The sequence below is a fragment of the Schistocerca cancellata genome, chromosome 2, assembly GCF_023864275.1.
Source record: "Schistocerca cancellata isolate TAMUIC-IGC-003103 chromosome 2, iqSchCanc2.1, whole genome shotgun sequence".
Classification (NCBI taxonomy): Eukaryota; Metazoa; Arthropoda; class Insecta; order Orthoptera; family Acrididae; genus Schistocerca; species Schistocerca cancellata.
Genome location: NC_064627.1, coordinates 544,112,828 through 544,121,099, shown reverse-complemented (window position 1 = coordinate 544,121,099; position 8,272 = coordinate 544,112,828).

Sequence of the window (8,272 nt, the reverse complement as noted above, 5' to 3'; positions counted from 1 at the left end):
CTTTTTCAGAATTTTCTATAATAGCATGCTCTCTTTCATCTTCCATATCTCCTTCAAGAAAAATTTTATCTACTTCATCCAGTAATAGATTATCTTCGTCATCACTAATGCAACCCTTCAAAATCTGCATAACACTTTCATCAGTGATGAAAAATTCTCTTTTTCTGGAGCACATGACCTAAAAGCAGATCTGAAATAATCCCAGTACAAATTTTTTCCGGTTATTTAATAAAATGAAAGGTAATATATTTTCAACCGAATTTTAAATACCATTCTGATCGTTTTTTTTTACATAATAGTAAAGATTTCATGACATTCAAAAACAAGTACAGAAGTTACCATTGTGGTACATTGGGACAACTATGTCCCAAAGAATGAAAATAAAGATTTCCACTGATGAAACACAGTTATTTTCTAAATGAATGATCTAAAGTAAAAGAGAAACTTACTTGAATATACTTTCAAGCTTTGACAGTAAGGCAGAGAACACAACATGTACACAATGAGTGAATAAATTTGTGTGTCTGCTCGAAGTGAGAACCACCAACAATAACCGACGACTAATGGTAGTTATAGTAATTGTTACCACCAAAGATGTACGATATTAAAGAAAACAAATATCTCTGCTTCAAGTAGCACGTCAACTGTGATTACAGTCCAATTAGTAAGGTGATTTATATGTGGGACAAATGTGTCCCATGTATGTGAAAGGGTTAAGTGATGTAAATAGCTATATTCCGACTGTTAGCATGTATACAAATCTCGGCGAGAACAGCTGAAGAGAGGAGGTTTTCGTTATGATTTTGTGGCAGTCAGTTTTATAAGTGGAATCTTTGGGTTTTACTACAGATTTTATGAGACTCAGTTGTGTGTGATGTAATCTTGTCATGCCATATAATTGTTATAAAACAGATTTATATGTTTTGGCTCCCTCATTCAATAGAAGAAAACTAACTGTGATCTAAATTGCCCAAAATCCAGGAGCTAATTTTCAGGTGGAGCATACTGCAGTGAAGAGATACGCCACATCTATCAACATTGACAACAAAATCTGACTATTTTGAGTTGGAATCCTAAAAAATTAAACGGTTACATCACAACATAGTGGAGGAGCTGGAATCTATTGAAATGCTGAGGGTCAACAAGGACAGAACATGATGCAAAATTGGATAATGAATTTGTAAGGAAAGAAGTTTGCTGCTCACTTTATCAAAATTCCTTTCAAGGGAAACCAGAGTCCCACTTTATCAAAATTTAAAATGGAAATTTGGACTTGGAAGAAGAGCAGCAGTTATGGAAATGGTACTTTGAATTAGATGAGTACTTTATTTCTTTTGGGTATTATGCAAACACACTGCATGTGATGAACCACTTTTGGGGACATTTAGAAATAGATTTGAACCTGTTTTCTTTAGAAGGATGTACAAACTACACTTTAGCAATTCACTCTATATGTTTCCAGATGACATCTGTTAGTAATAGCCTGTATGTCCATATTTAAAAATTAAGGCCCCTAGAATCAAGGGGAATCTAGAGGCCTTAACTTTTAATTATGGACATACAGATCATTGCCGACAGATGTCATGTGGAGACAGCTTTTACTGAGTGAGTTGCTAGTGTGATGCTTGTATGTCCTTCTGAAGAAGACAGGTTTTAATCTGTCGAAACCGTGGTCAAGGTTATTTGAAAACCACAATTTATTGTAATTGGTTGGCTGCAGTGTTGTTCAAAATATTGAACTGAAAAGTTATTCAGTATCAGTGTTCAAGTTATTTTAAGAATTTATAGAATGGCTTAAGGCACAAGTGGGTAACAATGTAAAGGGAAGAGTAACAAAAGAGATAGAAAATGTGATCGACTGCACCATAAATTGCCAGTAACGAATAAACAACTGAGTTAAATAGTGAAACGATGAATCAAATCTTTCAGGCAGGAGACGATATGAAAGCTACCAATATATGCAGCATTCAACTTGCAGAAGTTAATTCAGGAACACACGAACTTTTGGTTATCAAAAAATAAGTGGTAGAACAAGCAAGTGATCAGGCGAATCTCGACTTCAAGAATGAACTAATTGATGGAATTACTGCCAAAAATATTTATATACCCAACACAGTTAGTGATGACAATGTATTTAACTCATGTGATGATGGTGTAGAACTTGATGGTTTAAGTTCTGCAGATGACAATGATGACAAGGTTATATGTTTTCTAGTATTAAAAGAGATTAGTTAACCAAAGATCTGGAACAGGTGATATTTAAAGGTTCAGAACTGGAGAGTTTTGCATCTTTAAGTGATGCACAGCTTGTGGAAATTAAGTCTGAAGTTTATCAGTTAATTGTCAAATCTGAGATGAAGCAGTCATATGAACAGGCATATCCAGTTTTTGAAAATGAACAAATTACTGTGACTTGTGTGGAAAATAGGCATGCACCAAACATAATTAATTCATTTTTAAAAAGACATTCCCATTGTTGATTGTTCATTGTTCATTTATCTTACACAATTCTGATTTTGGCTTCAGGGCTGTTCTCAAATACATCAAGTATTAAATAAATATTATTGTAAGGAATAAGATAGAGTAAGTTTCAAAGTAGGAAAACAGGATAGAGTAAGCCGGAAATTTATGAAAGGTGTATGTGAAAGCTGTGGATGCATATTCATGCTATGGCAACTTAATAGCACAAAAAGAGAAGATCGTGGCATCTGAACAAAAGAAATGTTACGGTGTGTGTGTAATGCCCCATCAGACAATGAGAAACAAAAATGAATCATATTCATGATGCAAAAAATACAAAATGGGAAACACAGCCTCCATTGTAATGGATTCTGGTGTCTATGAAATTCCCACATTTCTCGAGTCCAAGGATGTAATCTTTCATTATTCAATTTGTGTAAACAATTTTTTTATAAAATAAAATTGTAAATGATGGATTGAAAGTTAATTAAGCTTCATATAAGGACTAAGAACCTCCCTTAAGTATTTCTCAGTTTCAGAAATAAGCGTTGTAATGCTTTGTTTTGAAGTAGAAAATAAACAGTTCAAACTGATAAACAAGTCAGCAGTTTCTATCAAACGAAATGTTATTGCCAGCCTTATCACTGTAGTTCCCCAAGCAAAAAATCTAAAATCTTGCTGTAACCTTCTGAAATCTAAAAAAAAAAAAATAAACGTCACATAGTATTTCTCATAACTCTCTAATTTAGATACATCTTTACTTACATTCGCTTTCGCGTTTTCTTTTTCTGTCGCCTTTTCATCGCAATAAACATGGCACAAGCTCAATCAAATAGGGGAATCCATAGCAAACAGTGTGTGTAATAGGGCAGCGAACATGTGTTCTTTCCACAAATTTTTGAAATGCGTTTTATTCCTGTGCATCTGCGATTGTGCACGAGGTATGGGGCATCGTGTGCAGATACCTTTATATATACAACCCCCTCAGCCACTCTCCTTATATGCGTGTTAGCGTTTCTACACGCCGATGGTAGAAACGTGACTTTCAAGATGGTGGTAAGTGAAACACGGGAGTTGCATAGCTTTTAGCATACAGTCACCTCATAGGAACTGTTTGGGAAAATCCAAAATGCTAATTACGCTTTTATCTGTCGAGGACGACGTTTCGTTCGAAAATCATTTTCAAATGACTAAAATCAATTTAGAAATCTTTTTGAGCCATATTTCTCGCTATATGCAGAAGTCTAATAAATGTAAGCAGGAGGATCTGCAGCGAATTGACGCATGGTGCAGGGAATGGCAATGGAATCTCAATGTAGATAAGTGTAATGTGCTGCGAATACATAGAAAGATAGATCCCTTATCATTTACGTACAAAATAGCAGGTCAGCAACTGGAATCAGTTAATTCCATAAATTATCTGGGAGTACGCATTAGGAGTGATTTAAAATGGAATGATCATATAAAGTTGATCGTCGGTAAAGCAGATGCCAGACTGAGATTCATTGGAAGAATCCTAAGGAAATGCAACACCAAAAACAAAGAAATTAGTTTACAGTACGCTTGTTCGCCCACTGCTTGAATACTGCTCAGCAGTGTGGGATCCATACCAGATAGGGTTGACAGAAGAGATAGAGAAGATCCAATGGAGAGCAGCGCGCTTCGTTACAGGATCATTTAGTAATGGCGAAAGCGTTATGGAGATGATAGATAAACTCCAGTGGAAGAATCTGCAGGAGAGACGCTCAGTAGCTCGGTACGGGCTTTTGTTGAAGTTTAGAGAACATACCTTCACCGACGAGTCAAGCAGTATATTGCTCCCTCCTATGTATATCTCATGAAGAGACCATGAGGATAAAATCAGAGAGATTAGAGCCCACACAGAAGCATATCGACAATGCTTCTTTCCATGAACAATACGAGACTGGAATAGAAGGGAGAACTGATAGAGGTACTCAGGGTACCCTCCGCCACACACCGTCAGGTGGCTTGCGGAGTATGGATGTAGATGTAGATGAAGAAAATGACGAGCCAGTTCGCACTAAATTACAAGTAATATTAAAATAACTGTAACTGGCCCTACTGTCAATCAGGTTTTGCATTCCGAAGAGCACTGTACAATACAATGAAGATGCACCAGAGAGTAAAGTTTTTGTCTCAACAGTTCAGCTCTGTTTTCATTTTCAGGGTTAGTCAAGATCATAGATGTTTTAAATGTACATTTGTTTTACTGGTATGGTACTTATCTTTATAACCAAACTCTGCACAATTGTGCATAACAGTAATTACTCAATGATAAGCCCATTATGAACACTTATATTTACACAGGAATACTGTGAAGGTCAAAAATTCTAAATATCTAAAGCCACAAATTTCTATTTCACCTTAATATTTGCATTCAATGCAAAGAATGTGTGAAGTCTGATTCGCAAACATCTTAAACGCATTTGTGTTGTAACCATCATGTGCCAGAAATGGATTTTCAGAAGCATTTCCAAATTATGTGCCCTGTGCTATTTTTTAAAGTGGATTTTTACACATACCAATATTTAATAGTTTACAATAAAATGGACTGCAACATGCCTGCAAATTGAAGTAAAAGTGTACTGTGGGTAGAATCAAATTGATTTGTAACTGGAATTTATTTGTATGTTGTCAGGCATTTGTAATGTCTGATAACGAAGTAGACTGAAACCTTCAGACACTGGAACAGTGGCAAAATGCTTTTCTTGTCAAGTGTGCATCAAATAACGTAGTAGAGTTGTTTGTTTAAATGTGTGTTTGTGACATGCTTATTTATTGTTAATTAGCTCTGTGGGTTGTGTGTGAAACAGTTTTGGAAACGTAAGTGCTCAGTATGGTTCCACTGATACACCACTGTACAAATATGCCATTTGAACCATTAAAAGTCAAATACAAGATCTGAAGAATACCTATAAATTGTGAAGGAAAAGGTAATGAGGGAGATATTACTAATGCACAAAAATTTGCACTGGTCTAGCAATTATACTTAACCTTAGTGGCTGTGGATCAAGGCGTAGAAGTGCACAAATTGCACAGTGATTGCATTGTTCATTCCTTGTTTTGTATAATGTTCTGTTACTGATTCTTCACATTGATGTACTATCAGATTGCACTGTATGAACAGGCTATACAATAAATAGTGCCTTAATTTCTCATGGGCCACAGCATATTCATTGGGCATAGCGTAAACGATCTGCTGCTTCAATTCACCTGCTAGAAAGGCTACACACCTCTAAAAAATTGCAAACCAATTCCTGAAACTAGTTTCCATAGTCTGCTGAAACGTCTGAGTTCAGCTACGTATGCTATTAGGGTTATTGCAAATTTTGGTGACAAGAATCTCAGTAAATTAGCTTACTATGCCTACTTTCATTCACTGCTTTCGTATGGCATCATATTCTGGGGTAATTCATCGTTGAGTAGAAAAGTATTCATTGCTCAAAAACATGTAATCAGAGTAATTGCTGGAGCCCACCCACAGTCATCCTGCAGACATCTATTTAAGGATCTAGGGATCCTCACAGTAACCTCACAGTATATATATTCACTTATGAAATTTGTTGTTAATAATCCAACCCAGTTCAAAAGTAATAGCAGTATGCATAGCTATAACACCAGGAGAAAGGATGATCTTCACGATGCAGGGTTAAATCTGACTTTGTCACAGAAAGGGGTAAATTATGCTGCCACAAAAGTCTTTGGTCACCTACCAAACAGCATCAAAAGCCTGACAGATAGCCAACGAACATTTAAAAATAAATTAAAAGAATTTCTAGATGACAACTCCTACTCATTGGCTGAATTTTTAGATATAAATTACGGAAAAAAAACAACTTAAACATTAGTGTCATGCGATATTTTGTGTAATGTAATATCTTGTACAGACATCTTTTATTAACCTGACACGTTCCACATCATTAGGAAGTGTCGTATTCATGATCTATGGATCAAGTATTAATCTAATCTAAAAATAAACTTATTTTGTTGAGACACCTTCATTACACTTGAATATATATACACCTTCATTACACTTGAATATATATTCAAGTGTAATGAAGGTGTCTCAACAAAATAAGTTTATTTTTAGATTAGATTAATATATATATATATATATATATATATATATATATATATATTATTGAATTCGGTGCTGTCTGGGTTCAGTTTTTTTTCTTGTAATACAGTAAGTACTCTCACTTTCAGTGTTGATGAGGGAGTATTAGGAAAAATAGTAAAAATTGTTCACTAAGTTTGGGAGTTAATGCCTGCCAACACTTTAATTTCTTCCTTATCCACTGGACAGTCCACATGACTGCAGGACTTTACGCATTTATAAACAACATAACTTTGAGGCTAATGTATGTTACAATAAAGAAAAAGATAACCTCACATTCTCTCTATTTGACATGAATGTTATTGTTTTGAACTTCCCGTTCTCCACTAGTTTTGTGAACTGAACGATCACGAAAATCGACAGACAGTTCTTTGCGCCTTAGATACAGCGTGTGACGTCAAAATAACGTCATGTGTGCACAAAGTCTTGTGAATTGTAGGTTACCCCGTTTAGCCACAGTCTAATATATCAGTTGTAACACTCTGTCTCGTTTTTATTACCCCAAGGCATAGGCAGCACCCCAAGTGGCCAGCAAGCGACATTTCTGAATACGATATCAAATGAATACGAACGCATCTCATAAGGGGGGGGGGGTGCAGTAAGCAGTGCACAGAAAGGAAAGTAACGTGTGTTTTCGGTTGTGCGTATGATGTCAAAGTAGAAGTAACCGCGCCAAACAGAGAACTAGTTCGCATTGTGTGCAACAGTTTTTCCTTTATTCCATGGAATACTTTGATTTAGTTCTTCCCTTGGAAGTACACAGTCAATAGTGAAACGAGTTCGGGAGTGTTGCGATTTTTGCTGTAATTGCATAGAGTTTTCTTTCAGAACTTAAATAGTTAGAAAACAATGGAGAGCTGGATCAACATTACGTTAGCCAGCTTTGTGATTTATCCTGTAAAGTAACTACCTACTGTGTGAATGATGGATGTGTAGAAAGCAGATGTAAGTCTTAAGTCTGTAAACATTGGAAGTTTGATTTTAAATCTTGTACATAATGTGACTGTTCTTAACTGAGGATAATTGAAATGAATAATTTACTTTAATTTTTTACAATACTTGCTTGTAATAGCCAAGTAACTAGCTACTGTGTGAATGATGGATTTAATGAAAGCAGATGTAAGTATCAAACCTGTAAATATAAGAAGTTTAATTTTAATTCATGTACATAATTTTACTGTTTATTGACTGAGGATCATTAAAATTAATTAACCTCAAGTTTTTCTAATTACATTTTTGTAATGTGTTTATCTGGCATGTTCCACACCCAAGAGTACCCCTCTTTTGTGGGCCTATGGAATGAATAATTAATCTAATCTAATCTTATCCATTCGTTGTAGAATGTACAAGTGAGTGTGAAAATTAAATTTTACATTGGCAGGCTATGTTATTAAGGCCTGTTTTTCCCACAGCTGGAACGCATAGGGAACTGGCATAACAGATCACAATTTCCCGTGTAATGAAACATTACAAGAACTATGACTGTCCAAATGTTATAGGAAAGACACGATTATGCTCTCACCATATCGCGTAAGTACAGTACATGAGGGATTTACAGTCTGAATTGGCCAGTTTGCCCCCCAAAAAAGTACTCAACTCAGACCCAGTTCCATTGTGTGATTTGCCATGTAGCAGTGCGATTTTCAATGTGACACCTGCAATAAAGACGGAAGC